Genomic DNA, 24,681 nt, shown 5'->3' on the forward strand with positions numbered 1-24,681 from the left:
GCATTGCATATAACTTATTTTTCTCTTCTTCAAAATCCTCTGTAGTATAGAACTGAGGCCTTTCTAGATTATCAGGTATCTCAATAATTGGTGTTGATTTAAAAGGCTCAACAGGTGGCTATGGGGGGTATGCAATCCTAGGTTTACTGGTTTCTCCTAATTTTCTTTTCCCAAGAATCTTCTCCATTTAAGTTATTTTATTTTCTAATGATTTTATTTGCATACCCCTCTCCTCATATGCTTTCAAAACTTCTTCAAACCTAGCATTGACTTGGGAAAATTTATCTTTCTCTTGGCTAGACACCATGCTACTAAATTTTAGCATCTTTGATGTCATCCCAATTATTTGTTTACTACCTATCTCACCAACCCTGAACACTGTTAATGCACTAGCATGCTCTGCAGTGGAAATCTTAGGCATTCTGGTATTATTCCTTTTTTCCATGGACCATATAGCAAGGGCTTGGTGGTCATCACTAAATTTGACTCCTCTATGAGCCTGTAGTATTTCTTTAGTAGTCCTTAGTTGAACATCCTTCTATTTCCTTAGTGAATAAAAAACAATGGCATTTGCTATATCCCATTCCAGTAGAAGGAGGACTCCTGAATGTCTAACTATCTGCCTCCCAACTTTAGGAGTAAATTGAGAAAAATCCTTCAAAAATTTAGATTTCACCTCTTCTTTAATATCTAAATCAGGTTTTTCTGGCTATTTTTCCTTTATCTTCTCACAGGTTTTCTCAAAATTTCCCATGTTTAATCTCCACAAAAATTGAGCAAAAGCCCTAGATTTTACAAAATTCTCATCATTAATAAACCTTTCAGAGGCTTGGGCAACTATCAGATCAATTTCCTTACCTTGGTAATTAGCAACAGTTAAATCCAAGGAAGGCATAGGAAGTTCTTGTGGTTCTCCAATCTCCAAATCTATGGAGGTAACAATTACATCCCCTTCTCCACCAATTTGTCTAAGCTGCTCCTTTAGAGATGCTTCATCATCTATTTAGATTGGGGATTGACTTGGGGAGTATTGTTTTATTTGAGAAGAAGAAGATCCCTGCTCTAATTCTCGCCTTTTTGGAGAGGTGGCTATAGATGGACTTCCTGGTCTTGGCCTTTGATGAAGGGGTTCTTGTTGCACACTTTGAACCATCACATAACCTGCCCTTATTTTCAAGGTATACTGGCTAGGAGCCACAATATTTTTGTTGCTTATCTTCCTTTGTACTTCTATAGCGTTTTCTAGATATGTCTCAACATATGTTGCTTTCTTTTCATTCATAGTTTGCATGATCATAGTAAAATTATTCATTAATGCTTGCATTTTGGTTCCCCAATATTTTTTATCTTTCAATGGGTCATACTGAGGGTCAAAAGCATTAATAAATTCTAGGGTCTTGCTGAATACTATCCATTTTTCTTTCCCCATTTCTTGTTCTTGCAAAGTGAAAATATTTCTAATTATATCCTCCAGATAATAAACTTGTTGTACCATGCAAGAAGTTTTCACCCTCTCTCTTAAGAGGTCATAGAATCCTTCAAGATCAATAAATTTGGCATGAGATTCTACCATGTTATATCTATCTAGAAACAAATTCAGGTGCTTCCACCCTTTCCTGACAAAGACAAAATCACGTACCACAGTAAAAATTGGAAAAAAGGTACCCTTCTTAGACAATTCCTTCTCATCTATAGTGCCTATCAGCCATAGGAGCCCAGCTATCCCTATCTTCAAGGGCATATGAAAATGAAACACATGTGGCCTCCCCACAAAACCATATACTCTTATTATAGTTGAAACATTATAAGGGATTATATCCCCCCAATTATGACTAACCAATAGTCCCTGTGCATGGTCCTTGGGTCTGACCAATTCTAACAATGCTTGTGGAATTCTAGGGTTGTCCCCTTTTGAAAGAATCCTAAGCTTTGATGCAAAGTATCTATCAAATCTCACATAACTAGCATCTATAGCTTCTAAAGTCATATCTACACTCCACAACTGCAATGGATTCCTCTTTCCATCCTTGATCATTTCCAGCTCCATACCCTTAGAGAAGAAGGTAAATCTCTTGTACAAGCATACATGCATAAGCAATGAATACCAATAGAATGGTTTGTCCACTTTTCCCCATGCTATCCCCACTAGGCCATTATGAATTTCTTTTGCAAGAAGAGTAGCAAAATCCAAAATAGTGCTCATCCCAAATTGAAGAGTTTGAGCCATGATAAAGACAATAGAGCTTGGGATTTGATCAACTTCATCCATCCCAAAGGGTAAGTGCACAAAGTTGTGGTGCCAAAAGGGGGGTATAAGTGGACAACTTTTCCTGAAATCAACAAATTCTGGACTTCAACAAGAATTTGAAGATAGTTACGCTCAAAATTTTAAGATATGACAAAAACAAAAGTCGTAGTCCTTTGAATCTAGTTTCTAAACTACTAATTTTTTTTCAAAATGGTTTAGTTTTAGGTCCTCAAAAAAGGGGGCCACAGAAAGTGGTACTGTTTATTCCAAAAAAACATAACATAGTACAAAGTGTGGCCCCCCTAAAATTTTAACTTTTTTTTTGAAATTCTTTAATCGCTCTAGTCAAAAGTTACCTAACACTATGTAGTTTATCCCAGATTTTTCGGGTAATTTTATAATGTGTATTTTTTTTTTTAATGAATTTTTAAATTAGACCCATCCCAAAAATGTGAAATATCTATGTGCTCCCCCTAGAAATGATTAAAACTAATCTAAAATCAAAACTTCTTTTTTTCAAAGTGTGTAGAATGGAGTCTAGTTTCTAAAAAACTAAGTTGTTACAAAATTCGATGAATGAGCTAAAATCTATAGCCCAATTAGTACATGGTGGTATTTGACAAAAAATGAAGATACATTCAAAAGAAATTATAGATGAAAGACTTAAAATAGTTCAAATTAAAAATAAATTATATGGTTAGATAGCTAACACATAGACCTATAATGTTATGTAACCTGATCTTATCGATACCCAACCACGAAGAATCTTGACGGGGAGCACCCAAGAAAAATCAATCATTTTTTGTATGTTTGCTGGAAAACACATCTCAGACCTATTTATAAACTCCAAACCTTTGGGTTGGATCTCCAAGGCAAAACCAAGCCTTAGGCTTGGTTTTAATGCAAAGCTTTGAATAGCGCGTGCGCCCTATTAAAATGCTATTGAATTCGAGGTAGTGCGTATGCGCTATAGTGCGCACACGCTATAGTGCGCACGCACTATTGAGACCTAAATTGCAAATCAAAACCAAGAGAGAGCTAGGGGGTGGGGCAAGGGAATGGCTATTTGTGTGTGTGAGAGAGATAGAGAGAAAGTAGGGGATGGGAGAGGGGAGAGAGGAAGTGAGAAAGAGTAGGGGTGGCAGAGAGAGTATAGGATAGGAGATAGAGGAAATGTGAGAGAGTAGGGGTGGCAAAGAGAGTACAAGATGCAAGAGAGAGGAAGTGAGAGAGAGAGAGTAGAGGTGGCAAAGAGAGAGTATGGGATGGGGGAGAGAGATTGAAAGTAGGGGATGGGAGAGAGAGGAAGTGTGAGAGAGAGTACAAGTTGGGAGAGAGAGATTGAGATTAGGGGATGGGGGAGAGAGAGAGTAGGTGGTGGGAGATGGAGTGGGAGAGGAAGAGTGAGAGAGAGGAGGATGGGAGTGCATGTGTGTGAAAGAGAGAGAGTAGGGAATGGGAGAGGGGGAAGATAGAGTAGCTTGAGAGAGAGTAGGGGATGGAAGAGAGAGTAGGCAATGTGAGAGGGAGTGGGAGAGGGAGAGAGAGAGGGGGGATGGAAATGTGTGTAAGAGAGAAAGAGAGAGAGTGTGAAAATGTGAGAGAGGGTAGGGGGTAGCAGAGAGAGAGTAGAGAGGGAGAGAGTGAGAGAGAGAGAGAGAGAGTGAGAGAGAGTGAGAGTGAGAGTAGGTAGTGGGAGAGGGAGAGCAAGTGAGAGAAAAAGTAGAGGATGGGAGAGGAGAGAGGGGGGATGGGTGTGTGTGAAAGAGAGAGAGTAGAGAATGAGAGAGGGGAGAGAGAGATAGAGAGAGTAGGGGATGGGATAGAAAGAGAGTAGGCAATGGCAGAGGGAGTGGGAGAGGGAGAGAGAGGGTGGATGGAGGAGAAAGAGATTAGGCAATGGTAGAGGGAGTGGGAGAGGGAGAGAGAGGGGGGATGGAAGTGTGTGTAAGAGAGAAAGTAGGGGATGGGAGAGAGTGTGAGAGAGAGTAGGGGTGGCAAAGAGAGAGAGTGAGAGTAGGGGATGGGAGAGAGAGGGAGAGAGAGAGAGAGAGAGCTAGTAGGCGATGGGAGAGGGAGTGGGAGGGAGAGGGAGAGGGGGAATGGAAGTGTGTAAGAGAGATAGAGTTGGGGATGGGAGAGAGTAGGCAATGGGAGAGGGAGTGAGAGAGAGGGGGGGAATGGGAATGTGTATAAGAGAGATAGAGTAGGGGATGGGAGAGAGTGTGAGAGTTTGAGAGAGAGTAGGGGGTGGTAGAGAGAGCTTGTACAGGATGGGGGTGAGAGAGAGAGAGAGAGAGTATGAGAGAGAGTAGGGGATGGAAGAGAGAGAGTGAGAGTAGGGGATGGGAGAGAGAAAGTAAAGAGGGAAAGAGAGTACTTGAGAGAGAGAGAGATAGTAGGTGGTGCAAGAGGGAGTGGGAGAGGGAGAGAGAGGGGGGATGGGAGTGTGTGTGAAAAATCTAGAGAGTAGGGGATGGGAGAGGAGAGAGAGAGGGGGGATGGGAGTGCGTGTCTATGAAAGAGAGAGAGTAGGGGATGGTAGAGGGGAGAGAGAGAGTAGGGGATGGGGGAGAGGGAGTGGGAGAGGGAGAGAGAGAGGGGGTGAATGGGAATGTGTGTAAAAGAGACAGAGTAGGGGATGGGAGAGAGTGTGAGAATGTGAGAGAGAGTAGGTGGTGGCAGAGAGAGCTCGTATGGGATGGGAGAGAGAGAGTGAGATTAGGGGATGGGAGTGTGAGAGAGAGTAGGGGATGGGAGAGAGAGAGAGTGAGAGTAAGGGATGGGATGGGAGAGAGAGAGAGAGAGTAGAGAGGGAGAGAGAGAACTTGAGAGAGAGATCTAGTAGGCAGTAGGAGAGGGAGAGGGAGAGAGATAGGGGGGATGGGAGTGTGCATGACAGATGTAGAGAGTAGGGGATGGGAGAGAAGAGAGTGGGGGGATAAGAGTGTGTGTGTCTATGAAAGAGAGAGAGTAGGGGATGGGAGAGAGTGTGAGAGTGTGAGAGAGAGAGGGGGTGGCAGAGAGAGAGTATGAGATGGGAGAGACAGAGTGAAAGGATGGGAGAGATAGAGTGAAAGGATGGGAGAGAGTGAGAGAGAGAGTAGGGGGTGACAAAGAGAGAGAGAGAGTATGGGATGGGAGAGACAGAGTGAAAGGATGGGAGAGTGTGAGAGAGAGAGTAGGGGATGGGAGAGAGTGTGAGAGAGAGTTGGGAATGGGATGGGAGAGAGAGAGTAGAGAGGGAGAGAGAGAACTTGAGAGAGAGAAATAGTAGGTGACCTGTGAGAGGGAGTGGGAGAGGAGGAGAGAGAGGGATGGGAGTGCGTGTGAAAAATCTAGAGAGTAGGGGATGGGAGAGAAGAGAGAGGGGGGATGGGAGTGTGAGTGTGTGTGTGTCTATGAAAGAGAGAGAGTAGGGGATAAGAGAGAGTGTGAGAGTGAGAGAGAGAGTAGGGGGTGGCAAAGAGAGAGTATGAGATGGGAGAGATAGAGTGAAAGGATGGGAGAGAGTGTGAGAGAGAGTAGGGGATGGGAGAGAGTGTGAGAGAGAGTTGGGAATGGGAGAGAGAGAGAGTAAGAGTAGGGGATGGGAGAGAGAGAGTAGAGAGGGAGAGAGAGAACTTGAGAGACATAAATAGTAGGTGACCTGGGAGAGGGAGTGGGAGAGGAGGAGAGAGAGGGATGGGAGTGCGTGTGACAAATCTAGAGAGTAGGGGATGGGAGAGAAGAGAGAGGGGGGATGGGAGTGTGAGTGTGTGTGTGTGTCTATGAAAGAAAGAGAGTAGGGGATAGGAGAGAGTGTGAGAGTGTGAGAGAGAGTAGGGGGTGGCAAAGAAAGAGTACGAGATGGGAGAGATAGAGTGAAAGGATGGGAGAGAATGTGAGAGAGAGTAGGGGATGGGAGAGAGTGTGAGAGAGAGTTGGGAATGGGAGAGAGAGAGTAAGAGTAGGGGATGGGAGAGAGAGTAGAGAGGTAGAGAGAGAACTTGAGAGAGAGAAATAGTAGGTGACCTGGGAGAGGGAGTGGGAGAGGAGGAGAGAGAGGGATGGGAGTGCGTGTGACAAATCTAGAGAGTAGGGGATGGGAGAGAAGAGAGAGGGGGGATGGGAGTGTGAGTGTGTGTCTGTCTATGAAAGAGAGAGAGTAGGGGATAGGAGAGAGTGTGAGAGTGTGAGAGAGAGTATGGGGTGGCAAAGAGAGAGTACGAGATGGGAGAGAGTGTGAGAGAGAGTAGGGGATGGGAGAGAGAATGAGAGAGAGTTGGGAATGGGAGAGAGAGAGAGTAAGAGTAGGGGATGGGAGAGAGAGAGTAGAGAGGGAGAGAGAGAACTTGAGAGAGAGAAATAGTAGGTGACCTGGGAGAGGGAGTGGGAGAGGAGGAGAGAGAGGGATGGGAGTGCGTGTGACAAATCTAGAGAGTAGGGGATGGGAGAGAAGAGAGAGGGGGGATGGGAGTGTGAGTGTGTGTGTGTGTGTGTGTCTATGAAAGAGAGAGAGTAGGGGATAGGAGAGAGTGTGAGAGTGTGAGAGAGAGTAGGGGGTGGAAAAGAGAGAGTACAAGATGGGAGAGACAGAGTGAAAGGATGGGAAAGAGTGTGAGAGAGAGTAGGAGGTGACAGAGAGAGAGAGAGTACGAGATGAGAGACAGAGTAAAAGGATGAGAGAGAGTGTCAGAGAGAGTAGCGGATGGGAGAGAGTGTGAGAGAGAGTTGGGGATTGGAGAGAGAGAGAGAGAGTAAGAGTAGGGGATGGGGGAGAGAGAGAGAGAGAGAGTAGAGAGGGAGAGAAAGAACTTGAGAGAGAGATAGTAGGTGGTGGGAGAGGGAGTGGGAGAGGAGGAGAGAGGGGGATGGGAGTGCGTGTGAGCAATCTAGAGAGAGGGGGATGGGAGAGGGGAGAGAGAGAGGGGGATGGGAGTGTGTATCTGCAAAAGAGAGATTTTAGGGGATGGGAGAGGGGAGAGAGAGAGTAGCGGATGGGAGTGTGTGTAAGAGAGAGTAGGGGATGGGAGAGAGTGTGAGAGAGAGTAGGAGGTGGCAGAGAGAGAGAGAGAGTAAGAAGTGGGAGAGGGAGGAGGGAGTGTGTGTGAGAGATCTAAAGAGTAAAGGATGGGAGAGGGGAGAGAGAGAGAGTGTAGGGGATGGGAGAGGGGAGAGAGAGTAGGAAGAGAGAGAGAGTAGGGAGAGAGAGAGAGAGAGCAGGGAGGGTGGAGAGTGATGTGTTCTAATATAGTGCATATGCGCTATAGCGCGTACGCACTATGTGAAATCACCTAAAAATGGTCAAAAAGCAACTTTGGGGCCTGTTTCATTCATTCTCTGCTTTTGTTCTATTTTGCACTCTATTATCCCGACAGAAATTGCGGGTTTCAACACAGCAAACATTCTTTCAAAGTGGCAAACACTATTTCAAGCTAACAAACACTATTTCAAGGTGGAAAACACTTTTGGAAGCTAACAAACACCAAATTCAATCATTGGATACATGATTTGAAGACTTTTTGAATATTCCTTGTATAGAAAAGGTTAGTGCAATCTATTTTAAATATTGTTTGTTGATATATAGATACAAATTTGATTATAATTTGACATGTTGTTTAATATATAGTGAATTCATTGAAATTTGTATGTTTCAATGAAATGTTATTTCGAAATGGTTAGAAATTTGACAAGTCATTTTATATATATATTGTGTATTCATTCAAATAATTATAATTTTTATATGTATTTGAATAATTTGTAATTTACACATTTTAAGTAATTCAAATGTTTGAATAATTTGACATGTAGAAATCATCATCATGCCAAGGAAGAAACCAAAAAATCAAACAAATGAAGATAGGGAGAGAGATTTGGCAATTAAAAGAGATAAAATGAAATTACTACATGAGAAAAGAAAATTGCAAAGCAATAATGAAGAATTGACTTTCGAAGAGGATCAAGAACCACCAGTACCAAGAAACAAAGAGGAAGAATTGGAAAGACAAAGAGAACGAATGAGACTGTTACACTCAAGAAGACAATTGAATTGTGAAGCTACACCATCTTCTAATGTTGGAGTCATATCGTCCGCTACACCATCTTCCAATGTTGAAGTCATATCGTCCTCTCATGTTAAAGAGACACCGATTTGTAGATCTGATGATATACACACTCCATCATGTCATGTTGAAGGCGCAACATCAACACATCAAGTATGTGATATTCCATCTTTTGCATCTTATTGCCAAGGCACATCATCTTCAGTTCAAGGTACGCAATACACTCAACCTTATGTTGATGTTCAAAATGTTGAGAGAATTGAAGAGATTATAACACCTTCTAGAATTCATTTTAGAAGACCAAAATATTTGATTGATATTGATAGTAACATTTTGAAATCAATGCTTGACAAGATTAGCAAGTGTACTTGTCAAAGAAAAGTTAATTGTATGTGGAGATTATTTTTTGATGAATTAAATATTATAGGTCAATGCCAATTATTTTTTGAAATGATGATGAATTTAAAATTTAGGCCTATCATGAAGATTCTTGGGCTAAGAACGATGGATGATTCAAATGAAAAAAACATTGTAAAGAATCTAATGAATGCTTATGAAAAAGTGGGTTCTAAATCACGCACCAAAGATAGTAATATCGCATGACGAGTACTTACATCGACAATAGTAAGTAGCCAAATGAAGAAAGCTCGACTCATGAGAAAGACAAGCAAAACATTAAAAATTGGTAGAGGTACTCTAAGGAGAGCCATGCTAAGGCGTGAGAGATTGGAAGATCCAACAAAAAATGAGTTATGGACATTTAGCGGTAGACTACCATGAAAGGATAAAGAAATTAGTGAAGCCTTGAAATCATTGATCGAAGATTTTTGGAAAAATAACACAAGTGTTTCCCCTAATCAAAGAGATGTTGTAAGAAGGAGGATTGGTAGCCAAAATCGTGAGCCACATGCAAAACATTTTTTGGACACAACTCAGACACAATTTTTTGCAAAATTTATTGGTATGTATCCTCAAATTTGAATAAGTCAAAGATTTTTTGAGATGGGTAAACCTTTTTATGTGAAGATAAATCACACACACACAACTTGTTGTTGTAGGATACATATTGAATTTTCTAACCATTTTGATGTTTTTAGGCATATATGCATAATTTTGCATTCTCAATTTGTTTTGCAGGATTGTGACATAAATGAGCCACCAAGATCTTCAAGGGAATTCATATCCAACATTTTATGTGAAATAAGGGACGGCCAACAATTTTAGAAGACATCATGCTTGGATGGCACGTGCTTATTTTGTGGTTCTTTGCAACTTTTATCAACTTGTCAACATATGGATAGTACACATGCAATTGGAAATGAAATAGTAGATTATGGAAAATTTAAGACAGTGACATATGCTCTAAAAGATGAGAAACATGGTAAAAGATGTGATTTAGTCATTGAAAAGATTCCAGTGTATGAGTTCATGAATATTTTTTTGAAAACATTATTTAGGAGTATGCAAGGCATACCCATAGAGCTCGATGGCTAGATTTGCAATTCAAGTTGTGCAAGGATACGTTTCCACTGGATACCATTGTTTCGATTGTAGATTTTGTAGAGAACTACACACTACAACCACAAAATGAGGTGCAAGAAAAGTATTATATATCTCAACAGGTTTCCACATTTGTTCACATAACATACATGCATTCACCTACAAGTACAGAGGATGACAGGAAGATTTTGAGGGAGTACCATTTTTACATCAGTGATGATCGATCACATTCTACGGAGTTTGTACAAGGTTGTTTTCAACTATTTTATGGAGATTTGGCTAACAGGGGCATCACATATCATCAGCACATTATTTGGTCAGACAATTGTGCATCTCAATTCAAGAATGCACGGATGTTCTATTGGTTGAGCAGGATGCACAAGTTGTGTAGAATTCAATACATGTGGAATTTCATAGAGGTTGGTTATGGAAAGGGAGAGCACGATGGTGCAGGCGCATGCATCAAAAGAGCCTTAGCTCGTGAAGAACTAAAGTACAAAGATGGAGCAATATTGACAGATGCAAAATCCATCGTCTAGTGGTGTAACACTACAATGGGTCCAGGTAAGGAAGGTGAGTCTATGGTTCGTAGATTTTTTTGGTTGATAGATAATACTAACATTGCACCATATCAGGATTGTTGCACACTAACAAGATCCAGTGAGTTGCACTCTTTTAGAAGCTCTGATGTAGGTTCATGGAGTATCCACACATGAAAAATGGCATGCTATTGTCCATCATGTGCAGAGGAAAATTGGGATGACTGTGAGTCTACTGAATGGGTGGACAAATGGGATATACGGGTTTTGGACCCAATTGACACCTATCGTCTCCCACAAGCACTAGAAATGGTACAGATGGAATCATCTATTGACTTTGATCACTTATCTGATCTAGTGCAACCTGGTAATATATATATTTATATATCTTTGTAATTTCAATATGTAACTTTATAACTTTTACGCAAGTATTTTCTGAATTGATGACCGCATTTTGTACATTTGTCACTGTAGGCCATGTTTTTGCTATTATTGCACTTGAAGAAAATGAAGAAGGGAAAGATTATTATTTTTATTGTTGTGTTCAAGCCAAACAAAAATTGGATCACTCGATTATAGATGGTGAAGATTTAGAGTACCATGTCGGTGCGGTGGTTGTAACCGGCACATGGCTTAGACGATATTCTATGAAGAACCCTCACTTGTGGTTATTCGAGGATTGGAAAACAGAGAGGAAGATTCTTTATTATTCAAATATTGTTGTCGCATCAAATGTCCACTTGATAAAATATGGTGGAAAACCACATAATAAGAATCTTTGGAGAGTTCGTGAGTCAGACCACGAGGCAATACTTGAGACATTAAAATGTCGAGCAGATCCAGTTGGCTCATTAGATTGAATAAAGAGAGAGGGAGAGAGAGAGAAAGTGATCAACTGGATCCAAATACATTGTTGCAACCTCTTCCCCAAGACTATCCACATGAATAAGGTGGACCGTATTGTTATGATGCGTAAGTGATGAGATTTAGTTTAAATCATAGATTTTATGTTTTGATGTCTCCAATTTTTTTAAAGCTAGAACTATCTACTCCGTTAGCTCCATGTGGTCGGGTAAACCCTATCCCCAACCTCGTCCTATCCCCTTCAGTGCTCAAACATTCTCAGGCATGCCAATCCGGAATGTCCCCAAGGGTCACTAAATGCCATAGGGCTGCGATCTTTGACGGGGCATATCTCAGAGCTCATGCGAGGTATGGATGTGATTCTAGTTCCTACAGGACTGTGTTGCAAAGAGCTACAATAAACTCTCTCACTTTTTGGAGATCACACTCCATTTTTGTTTTACAACACCATCTCGGGTGATGCTAAAACTTGCAGTGTGGGCCAGTTCAAAGTTGCCAACTGCCAAATCTCTCTCACCTTTCGTTGTGGGATCAAACTGTCTGCTCCGTTAGCTCCGGGTGGCTGGGTAAACCCTATCCCCAACCTTGTCCTATCCCCTTCAGTGCTCAAATGTTCTCAAGCATGCCAATCCGAAATGTCCCCAAGGGTCACTAAATGCCATAGGGCTGCGATCTTTGACGGGACATATCTCGGAGCTCGTGCAAGGTATGGATGGGATTCTAGTTCTTATAGGATTTTGTTGTGGAGACCTACAATAAACTCTCTCACTTTTTGGAGATCACATTCTATTTTCATTTTACAATGCCATCTCGGGTGATGCTGAAACTTGTAGTGTTGGCCAGTACAAAGTTGCCAACTGCCAAATCTCTCTCATCTTTCTTTGTGGGATCAAACTGTCTCCTCCATTAGCTCTGGGTGGCTAGGTAAACCTTATCCCCAACCTCTTCTTGTCCCCTTCAGTGCTTGAACATTCTCAGGCACGCTGAACCAAAATGTCCCTAAGGGTCATTAAATGCCACAGGGCTGCGATCTTTGACGGGGCATATCTCAAAGCTCGTGTGAGGTATGGATGCAATTCTAGTTCCTACAAGACCATGTTGCAGAGACCTACAATAACCTCTCTCACTTTTTGGATATCACACTCCATTTTTGTTTTACAACGCCATCTCAGGTGATGCTGAAACTTGCAGTGTGGGCCAGTACAAAGTTGCCAACTGCCAAATCTCTCTCACCTTTCATTGTGGGATCGAACTGTCTGATCCGTTAGCTCCGAGTGGCTGGGTAAAACCTATCCCCAACCTCATCCTATCCCCTTTGGTGCTTGAACGTTCTTAGGCACACCAATCCAGAATGTCCCCAAGGGTCACTAAATGCCATAGGGCTGCGATCTTTGACGAGACATATCTCTGAGCTCATGCAAGGTATGGATGTGATTCTAGTTCCTATAGGACCGTGTTGTAGAGACCTACAATAACCTCTCTCACTTTTTGGAGATCACATTCTGTTTTCATTTTACAACACCATCTCGGGTGATGCTCAAACTTGTAGTGTTGGCCAGTACAAAGTTGCCAACTACCAAATCTCTCTCATCTTTCGTCATGGGATCAAGCTGTCTGCTCCATTAGCTCTAAGTGGCCAGGTAAAACCTATCCCCAACCTTTTCTTGTCCCCTTCAATGCTTGAATGTTCTCAGGCACGCCGAACTAGAATGTCCCTAAGGGTCACTAAATGCCATAGGGCTGCGATCTTTGACGGGGCATATCTCAAAGCTCATGCAAGATATGGATGAGATTCCAATTCCTACAGGACTATTTTATAGAGACCTACAATAACCTCTCTCACTTTTTGGAGATCACATTCTGTTTTCATTCTACAATGCCATCTCGGGTGATGCTGAAACTTGTAGTGTTGGCCAATACAAAGTTGCCAACTGCCAAATCTCTCTCATCTTTCGTCATGGGATCAAACTGTCTGCTCCATTAGCTCCAGGTGGCTGGATAAAACCTATCCCCAACCTTGTCTTGTCCCCTTCAATGCTTATATGTTCTCAGGCACGCCAAACCAGAATGTTTCTAAGGGTCACTAAATGCCATAGGGCTGCGGTCTTTGATGGGGCATATCTTGAAGCTCGTGCAAGATATGGATGAGATTCCAATTCCTATAGGACTATGTTGCAGAGACCTACAATAACCTCTCTCACTTTTTGGAGATCACATTCCATTTTCATTCTGCAATGCCATCTCGGGTGATGCTGAAACTTCTAGTGTTGGCTAGTACAAAGTTGCCAACTGCCAAATCTCTCTCATCTTTCGTCATGGGATCAAATTGTCTACTCCATTAGCTCTGGGTGGCTAGGTAAAACCTATCCCTAACCTTGTCTTTTTCCCTTCAATGCTTGAATGTTCTCAGGCATGCCGAACCAGAATGTCCCTAAGGGTCACTAAATGCCACAGGGCTGCGATCTTTGACCGGGTATATCTCGGAGCTCATGCAAGATATGGATGAGATTCCAATTCTTATAGGACTGTGTTGCAGAGACATACAATAACCTCTCTCACTTTTTGGAGATCACATTCCGTTTTCATTCTACAATGCCATCTCGGGTGATGCTGAAACTTGTAGTGTTGGCCAGTACAAAGTTGCCAACTGCCAAATCTCTCTCATCTTTTGTCGTGGGATCAAACTGTTTGCTCCATTAGCTCTGAGTGGCTGAGTAAACCTTATCCCCAACCTCTTCCTATCCCCTTCAGTGCTCGAAAGTTCTCAGGCACGCTGAACCAGAATGTCCCTAAGGGTCACTAAATGCCACAGGGTTGTGATCTTTGACGAGGCATATCTCGGAGCTTGTGTGAGGTATGGATGTGATTCTAGTTCCTACAAGACCATGTTGCGGAGACCTACAATAACCTTTCTCACTTTTTGGAGATCACACTTCACTTTTTTTTTACAATGCCATCTCGGGTGATGCTGAAACTTGTAGTGTGGGCCAGTACAAATTTGCCAACTACCAAATCTCTCTCATCTTTCATCGTGGGATCGAACTGTCTGCTCCGTTAGCTCTGAGTGGTCAGGTAAACCCTATCCCCAACCTCATCCTATCCCCTTTAGTGCTCAAACGTTCTTAGGCACGCCAATCCAGAATGTCCCCAAGGGTCACTAAATGCCATAGGGCTGTGATCTTTGATGGGGCATATCTCGGAGCTTGTGCGAGGTATGGATGCGATTCTAGTTCCTACAAGACCATGTTACAAAGACCTACAATAACCTCTCTCACTTTTTGGAGATCACATTCTATTTTCATTTTACAACACCATCTCAGGTGATGCTAAAACTTGTAGTGTTGGCCAGTACAAAGTTGCCAACTGCCAAATCTCTCTCATCTTTCATCGTGGGATCAAACTGTCTGCTCCATTAGCTCTGGGTGGCCGGGTAAACCCTATCCCCAACCATTTCTTGTTTCCTTCAATGATTGAATGTTCTCAGGCACGCCGAACAAGAATGTCCCTAAGGGTCACTAAATGCCACAGGGTTGCAATCTTTGACGGGGCATATCTCAGAGCTCGTGTAAGATATGGATGAGATTCTAATTCCTACAGGACTGTGTTGCAGAGACCTACAATAACCTCTCTCACTTTTTGGAGATCACATTCCATTTTCATTCTACAATGCCATCTCGGGTGATGCTGAAACTTGTAGTGTTGGCCAGTACAAAGTTGCCAACTGCCAAATCTCTCTCATCTTTCGTCATGGGATCAAACTGTCTGCTCCATTAGCTCTGGGTGGCTGGGTAAACATTATCCCCAACCTCTTCCTATCCCCTTTAGTGCTCAAACGTTCTTAGTCACGCTGAACCAGAATGTCCCTAAGGGTCACTAAATGCCATAGGGCTGTGATCTTTGACGGGGCATATCTATGGGCTGTCAATACTTCGACTATACTTTAAGTCAACGATTATCAATATGTGAAAAAATGGAACTCGTTGTATTTTGAAGTACTGAGAAGATGGCCTTCCCCTTCCCCAGGAGTTTCAGAAATGGGAGACATCAGGTAAGAGAGTGAAAATGTTACTATCACTTAAACGCACATGATGCAATTGGAAATGAAAAATTTGATGGTAATCATTTTGGGATAAGGGAGAGACTAGGGATGATCATTGTTACTATCTATTTAGTAGTGGAATTTTGTTTTCTCTTGAATTTGGTGGTGGGGGATCAGTGGTAAGACTCCTTGGATATTCCTTCTTATGATGTTAGTGACAAGTGTTGCTCTTTGAAAACACTTGTACAATCTTTTTTAAATTATTAGATAAAAACAGAGAATTGTAAGTATTAAACATGATTAGCCTTTAGTTCCTAGAAGATCTTTATTTCCCCATCAATGCATTTAGAAAGTTAAGTTTGAAGAAGATCATAAATAGAAAAAATTAGAGAAGCAATTTAAACATTTATATTGATTGGAAACATGTGAGTCTTGAGTTTCCTCTACCTTTTAAAGAACATTCCTTAGCTAGCAGACCTAATTCCACATTCCATAAGACTGTCATTGCGCTAAAGATTTAGGAAACCAACTGCTCTAAGATAAAGCTTTCCGGTCAATAATAATCTAGCCCATTGAGGTGCATAATACTTCTCAATTAAACTTGTGTTAATTTAGTATTAATTTTGTAATTAACTACAATTTCAGTATCTGTGTACAGGGGATGACTGAGAAAACTATTTGAGGTCCAATTTGAAAATATATTTGTAAGGATCTCGACCAAGGTTCACAACTTCGATGATTAATACATTCATTCAGGCCAGAACCTCACTACAAAAAAATAATATATAAAAAAGGTAGTGAATAACGTCATGTCTAGACCCAAATCAACCAATGAAAGTCAAATTAGCATAATGTGGAACAACAATATATGCATTGAGTGGGTTGTCATAAAAAAGCTTCATAATAAAATTCATGTCTAGAATTAAAAGACCTTAAAGAACATTTATGCTTGTAACACAAATGGCCATTCAAAACTGAATATGATTACAATATGTGAAATAGCATTACAAGAACTTGTAATGCTCTTGTGAACATCGTGTTAATTCTTGTAAGAATCCCTAAGATGCTTTTTATACTCAAAATTTTGTTGAAATTGAATTAATTTTTATCCTGTCGGTTAATTGGCTTAGGGTGATATATGCTTCTTGGATGGAATAATGAGTTCATGATTAACTCTGTATTAAGATTCATAGCATCTTCTAGTTATTTGCAAAGGAGATTTATAAATTACTTGCTAATGTCATATGGCTTGCTTGAGAAAGATGTCTGTGTTCTTATTGATGGGTACTAATGACTATCCACATTTAGTTCTTTAATATCCTATTTGACAAGCTTTCCATACACATTTCTTTGCCATACTAAGTATTTTTGAAAACATATTTGAGTAGGACTATAGTAGATACTACCATAAATAGCTTCTTTGCAGTTTTTGAGAAATACTAATAAAGCAATAAAGAACATCTACTAGTTGGTAGACATAATGTAAACTCTCTAGTAATTGAATTTAATTTCATACATGCACATATCTAATTTAATGTCATACACGAACATATCTAATTTAACGTCATACATGAACAAACATATAATATAAAATGATAACCAATAATGTCATATACATTAACAAACACATAATATATTATGATAACCAATAATGTCATATATGAAAAAACATATCATATATTAACCAATAATGTCATACATCAAATATATAATGTCATATGTACATCAAATGTGTATCGAATATGTCTCTCAGATACCTATATATATACTTGGGGAAGGAAACAAGTCTATATATATGTATCAAATATCTCAACTACATGTTTTCCTTCCCACGAGGAGAAGGAAACAAGTCTCTCGACGTCCTCTGCCGTCGTGTGGAGGGAGACAGTGGAGATGACAAGGCCTTCCTGACATGCTCACTTGACCTCTTGTTGAGGCTTTTCTCCAGGTCCAACTAATACAAATAAAGTAGATATGAATCAATATTTATTATACGTTGAAATAAAATATATGTACTCACAAAATCAATTATTTTCTTACCACCAACAAATAGTCACTCTGTAAGTCCACCTCAAATGCTCCTGGATGATCAGGCGTGACAAGACCCTACAACAATTCAATAAATATAATCACTTATAAATAAAATTAGAAATTTTGAGATTAACTATTATAAACAACAACTAAAATGAAGAAAATTCTTTCATACCTCCGTCAATGGCTGTGAGCTAGCCACAGCTGCGGCCACTCCACTATGAACAGACTGTCGCAGATGAGGAGGTGTGTCTGACATCATGAGTGCACGTCATACAATACACATTATATCTAACATGAAACATGGAATAAATATAATCAAATGAATTAAATTAACATGAAACAACTGTACCTGTGTGAAGCTCATATGATGTCTCTGCTCTGCATCTGTGGTAAAGGTTGAGGGTCCTGTGGAGAACTGATGCACATGCATATTTTTTTGGTCAATCCTTACTATGATTATGTAATAAATATATGTATTAATTAAAATGATTAAATTGATACATACCTCAGGACTCGTCGAAGGGACAAAAAATGGGCCTGGAGGATCACTGCTAGGCCCAGGAACACTTTGACCCTAAATTTTGAACAATGTCAATAAATCCTAATTAATTAATCATTCACTATACGTATGAAATGTGATCAAATTAGTAATTTACCTGTGTGTGAATGCCAAATGTCTCATTCAGGAACTGATCAGTGACAAGCCCATCATCTGCACCATCTCTGACATGAGTGCCAAATGTGCATAGGGATCCACATGAAGTGCACATGTGACCACGATGTATAGAAGGCTCCCCCTCAACTAATGGGCTCATGGAATGGATGAGGGTATGTGTCAAAGCATTAATGGTCCCTAGAGTGCTGGCCTCTACATGTTCCTTCACAACTGAAGGAATAATCACATGCTCACGCTGTGGATGGACCATGGGTTCCCTATCTACATTAGGGTCACGACGTGCTTCGGGCCTCTCAAATGATGACCCCCCACCTCTACCCTAGGAGTCTAACATATCAAAATAATTGGGGATCTCCCCAAGGACAAACTCACAATATAATTTCTTCAAAAAATACATGGGGACCTCGTGATTGTTGCAAGGAGGCGCATCAAAAACCATCCACCATCTATCCCAAGAATTATTTCTAATAGCATCGTGTATGCATCAATCGATGGGGAATTGTTTAGTACCCTCTCTAACAGTATTTTTCTCACCGAGTTTTCTAAATAATGCACATATACTACCTTTTGGTATTTCCTTTTTTTTAACATCTTCATATGACAATTTATTTGCATAAAATCTTTTTTGTTCATCCCTCTTAGCCCGCCAAATATCTAACTGACCACTAACTGAGTCTATCTGAGTGTTAATGGATTTGAGGGATGATGCCAATTGAGCCCTCATTGGATTGGTTTGTCTAGATTCTTTCAACCGAGCAATGATTCCTTCTAATTCAGTTTTGCCTCTCTCTATTTCATTTCTTAGATTTTCTTGTGTGCCTGGTGGAGGTCTTGCAATTGGTTCAGGTTGTGAAATTTTTTCTTCTTGAGGAGGGTTTTGGTTTTGGGGTTCTTGAGGGTTTTGATGTTCTTGTGGATTTTTTTGTTGATTATGAACATTTCCTGATAAAAAATCAATTGAAATTCAAAAAAATAAACAAATCTAAATGAAATTTGTAAAAACCCTACAAAAGAATATAAAAAACTTACAAAACAATATGAAAAATATATCAAACAATGCAAAGTTAGGTTTATATCACTTACGGTGTCGTCGTGGGTGCGCTTGTGGTCTTGGATTTCGTCGACGAGGAGGCATTTTGGCAAATGGTGGTGCAAATGTTGAGTCTTCAACTTGCGTATGTGTTGCTCGCTGTAGGAGTAAAAGAAAATGGTAATGAAAATGATGGGCTGCGGGTTTGCAGCCCATCATACATACTTTTTTATTTTTTAGAAAGCGCGTACATACTATAGCACGTACACACTATAGTGCGTGCGCGCTACAACGCGGACACACTATTTAAAATAGGAAAAAAAAAAATTGTTGTCACCTTTTTGGCACCACAACTCGGTGCATATGCCCCAAAAAATCTTGCAAAGATAAAAATATAATGCTTGAGCTCTCAAGTTGAAATCCCTTCTTAGCAATGGCTCTAGGGTATTGGCTGTAATCATAGGCAAAGTGCCAATTTTAGCAACATGATCTTGCAATGGCCTTGTTCTTAGGTAAATCCATTGTGCATCATACCTTCCTTGAAGGTCATCCATGTCAATACTTTCATGCACAACATGGTTAAGATTGAGGTTGAAAACCTCACTAATTAATTAAGGAAAAACCCTAAAAAGATTCATTCCAACATGGTTCTTTACCCACCCTATAATTGGATCATATTTCTTGGCCAAATCCATCAACAAATCACTATCAAAGAAAATTGTGGGGACTATTAATTTACCAATGTCAAACTCCCATAGATTGCTCATAGGAGTGTCTAGTTTTTGCCCTAAAAACCATTTCTTAAACAACTCTAGAACCCCCATGGAAACCTGGGCATCTCTTATCCAATTTTCTCTATCATAAAAACCTTCTACTATAGCTACTCTCCGGTGTTTTGGAATGAGTTCCCTCCCCTTAGTTATTTAATGTACCCATAAGGGGAATTGTTCAATAAAATCATCGTGCATCAAATGTTTCAAATAATCCGTTTGTCCAGTGAACTCTTTTTAGGGAGGTATTTTGAATAAAACCTTAGAAATTTTATAACAGAAGATACTTGAATTTTTTAAAGAGTCACAAAGTACTTACCCACTAGAATTTTCACTTCTACGCTATGCGATTTCTTCTACAATTTTACTGGATCACTTGATAAAAATTTTATGCCCTAGCTCTAAAATCTTGTATGCCCTGATATTCTTTTTGCACTTTGGTGATTCAGTAATGGTGAGATTGTGAGTTCTTTTCATGCATTGAAATCGCACGAATGAAATTTGAGCCTTATTTACTCTTAGTAATTGTTACCTCCAAATTGCAACCGAATTTGAATCTTATCTGTAGATTTTCACTAGATTGGATAGCTTTGATTTAAAAGGCAAAAAGCTTTATGGCTTTAAAAACAAGGTCATGTGTCACAATACTACTTGCTTGCATTTCTTAAATTTCTTGCACCTTAGAATTGCAGGGAAGCACTGCTCATTGATCAAGACAAGATCAATGATCATACCAATTCATATTTGAACAAAGTCCAGTAAGCTATACTGACCAATAGGAAGCCTTTATATGAGTTTGCACCTTTTGACAACTTCCACGCTAGTGGGTCCCATATCTTCTTCTGAGTGAGTAGTCATTCTTTCCATGTGTCAAGCTGGCACATTCCCGCTTTCCTTATTGAATGAGCATCTCAATATTGTAGGATTATGCTAGCCGTTGATCTTCAAAAGATCAATGGTGACACTACTTATATCCTTTAATCCTTTCAAGTTGGGAATAATGATGTCACCATGGACACGTGTTTGCATGGCACATACCCACTTTATTTAAACTTCATTCAAGTTATTTATGCGAGAAAGTGCCCTTCGTTGATTAAGACAAGATCAACGGTGTTAAAATTTTTTGCCCTTTATGATCAATCATCCATTTGGACCAATGAAACAACTCTGCTCAACCCTCGTGCTTTGACCCACCTGACTACTGCATTAATTTTTGAGGCTTTCCATGCCCATAGCATAAGTACTTCCAACTAAACACAAGTGACAGACAACATGGCATGACTCAACATTCTTCCATAATTTGGCCCCATTATGACATGCATCACAAAGGTGCATACCCACATTCATTATTTGACTAGTAGCTTCAAAATGTAAGATTGCACTAACCCTTGATCTTTGAAAGGTCTATGGCTGATAAGGCTTCACTTCCATTTGGTAGACAATCTTCATCAGTGGCACATTTGGTAGTACATATCAGCAATCATTTTACAATGTGGCACCCCACAGCATACAGTTAGCGATTCTCGACCCCACCTTGCCATATGTCAAAAAATTTCTTTCCCACATTATTTATCTCTCATGTAGCTTCAAAATGTGGGCATGCACTAGCCTTTGATCTTTGACATATCAATAGTTATATAATTAGGTTTTTTAAAATACTATGTTGGCTAAAGTGATGAATAAAATATTTCCATCCATTCCAACTCATCTGATACTTGCCATGGAAGACATCTCAACATCATCCTTGGGAACGATGAACCCATCTTGTCAGACTATGCCACTTGTCCCATTGATTGTTCCCTGCATTATTTATTTCATGAGCATCTCCTTCTTGTGGGAAAGTGCTAGCCCTTGATTCTTGCAAGATTGATAATCAGAAATGCTAAACTATAAAATAATACCTTCATTAAAGAATGAGCCAATGATATTGCAAGAATTTCAAAACGTATACAAGAGCACTAAAAAATTTGTAAAAAGATCTTACTAACTCTAAAAACCACAAACCTTTTGTGGCACACTAAAGTTGAAATGTCAGGAAGGGCTATATGTCATCATAGCACATGTCTACATTGTCTAAAAACCTTGCATCTCGAAATTGCCGGAATGCAATACCCATTGATCTGAACTAGATCAATGATTATAAAAACTTTGTATTATTAGAGGTATTTCTTAATAGAATGATTAAGCAATTTGTAAGCCAAGCATAGCCATGTAAGGTTTAAACAAAATTATAATGAATTCATGCTTGCGCAAGTCATTCCTTGGGGTAAAAGTAATATACCTTAAGAGCACATTTAAAAAAAATAAATATATTTTCAAAGGTTTTCAAGGCTAAGGTAAAATTCAAAAAGGCATTTAGGGTTTTTCAACTAATTTCTCTGATGACCAATTTTAAGAAACTAATTAAATTTCAACAACACAGAGACTAGGCTATAAAATAGGGAAATCTAACCATTTGAAAAATACAAGGAACAAAACCCTAATTTGCAAGACAAAGACTCAAATGATTTTTCACTAAAAATTTCCCAAAGTTTCTACATTGTGAAAAATCAAACCAACACATGTCATCTCTTTTATGCTTGCAAGTTAATCACTATGAATGTTTAAGATTAGTGAAAAGTAAATTAGACTACTTTTACCAAGTTACATCATTTTCTATGTGTTTCATGAATATCAATAGCAATTAGTTTTATTGTTAACATCCAAAGGATCTAAAATATTTTTTTGGTAATTGATTCAACCCCCCTCTCAGTTACTCCATCTATATTTCCAAAAATTGGTATCAAAGCTTTTGGTTCTTTTAGGAAAGGTTTCAAGGACCTAAGTTATAGATCAGGATGTCTTACAAGAGAGAAATTCCAAAGCTTAATAGATACAACTTTTTAGCATGGCAGGGACACATGAGACTTCATCTAGATTCCATTGGTGATTCAAGATTGAAATACCTTGATGAAGAATACACAACTCCTACTAGTACATTATCTATTGGAGATATTGCTAAGAAAAAGAACCATAACACCATGATGATAGATATTGCATCTGCTCTTACCTATGAGGAATTTGATGATATAAAGGACTGCAAAACTACTTTTCAAATGTGGAATAAGCTAAAGGAAATCTATCGTGGTGATAACAATGTGAGGAGATCCAAAGTACAAAGGAGGTGTGAAACAAATCATAAGATAACTTTGGATACCTTAGTAGGAAGATTGACAACCTTTGAGCTAGATAACTTTGACAATTATGTTCCAACTTCCAAGAATACTGAATCTACAGGCTAACCTTTCACTTAAGGAAAAAGGCAAAAAAATAAAGAATATTTAGTCAAAAAGTGATGAAGAATCAGAGGAAATTTCTAATAGTGATCTTGAAGTTATTGAAGCTTTATTTGTAGGGAAGTATTCTAGAGTAGAGGAAAATACAAAGATAAAGTTCCCCTAATCTATTTTTCAAGTGAAGAAATTGGTTTTATTGCTGCTAGGTGCCCAAACAAAGACAAGAAGGATGAGAAGAAAAGTTGCAAGTGGAATGGCAAGAAGGATTTCAAAAATCACAAATCATTCAGGGACAAAGGTAAGGAGACTTTTTTTATGGCTAAGGATTCAGAAAATAGTGAAGATGAATTTGATGATGAAAAAGATAAGATGGCACTTATCTCTCATGTGAGAAAAAATGATACAAGGATCATAGATAGTGGATTTTCACATCATATGACTGGTGATAAAAAAAAATTTGAACACTTTGAAGACTATGATGGTGGTAGTGTAAGGTTTGTAAACAATGAACCTTGTTACATAAAAGGGAGAGGCCAAATCTCATTAACCAAAGAACTTGTATGTGACAATGCCTATTGGGTTAAAGGACTAAAATATAATCTACTAAGTGTGGCACAACTAATCAACATTGGATTCAAGGTAGAATTCACGCATGGAAAGGCAAGACTATTGAATGACAAAGGAAAATAAATTGGATCAGGCAAACAAAAAAAAGGTAGCCTGTTTTACCTTGATCTTGGTGATTGCTCATATTTTATTGCTCAAGTTGAAGAAAGTTAGTTATGAAATAGAAGGTTATGCCAAGTAAATTTTGATAACATGGTGAAAATAAGAAAATTCAGCAAAGTAGGAGGCATTCATAGTTTGAAGAAACCAGATGTTGGACTATACAAGGACTATCAAATTGGTAAAATGGGAAAGACTAGTTTAAAAAGAAAAAGCTATCACTCTAAAGATATCTTGGAAATTGTGCATATATATATTTGTGTGGAACTATTGGAATAGGAAGCTATAGTGGAGAAAAATTCTTTATTCTTTTTGTTGATGACTACTCTAGAATGATGACTATTATGTATCTTAGAGAGAAGTTAGAAGCATTTGAGAAATTCAAATGGTATTTAGCAAGAATAGAGAAAGAAACAGGGAAAAGATTGAAATGCTTAAGATCAAACAAAGGTGGTGAATTCATCTCCAATGAATTCAACAATTTTTGCATTGAAAGAGGAATCAAAAGATGGGTATCAACCCCTGGAACTCCTAAGAAGAATGGTATAGCTGAAAGGAGAAACAGATCCATCATGGATTGTGCAAGGACTCTAATGATTGAAAGGAATATTGATATCAAATACCGAAAGGAGGCTATCAATACTACAATTATGAGTATTTTTGAAGGACTCATACAAAACTCCTTATGAATTATGGTATGGCTATAAACCTAATGCAAGCTATGTTAAAGTATTTAAAAGTAAATGTTATATCTTGAAAGAATCTAGAAAAGGCAAGTTTGATGTGAAAGGTGATGAAGGTATATTTTTAGGATATTCTTGTAGAAGTAATACACATAGGTGTTTGAATTTTTCTACTCATAAAATCATAGAAAGTGCACATGTGAGAATTGATGAGCTTGTAAAAATGATTAAAGAATAAAGAAAAAATGAATGA

This window comes from Cupressus sempervirens, chromosome 2, assembly GCF_028749045.1.
Source record: "Cupressus sempervirens isolate cs-2001-9-10 chromosome 2, ASM2874904v1, whole genome shotgun sequence".
Taxonomy (NCBI): Eukaryota; Viridiplantae; Streptophyta; class Pinopsida; order Cupressales; family Cupressaceae; genus Cupressus; species Cupressus sempervirens.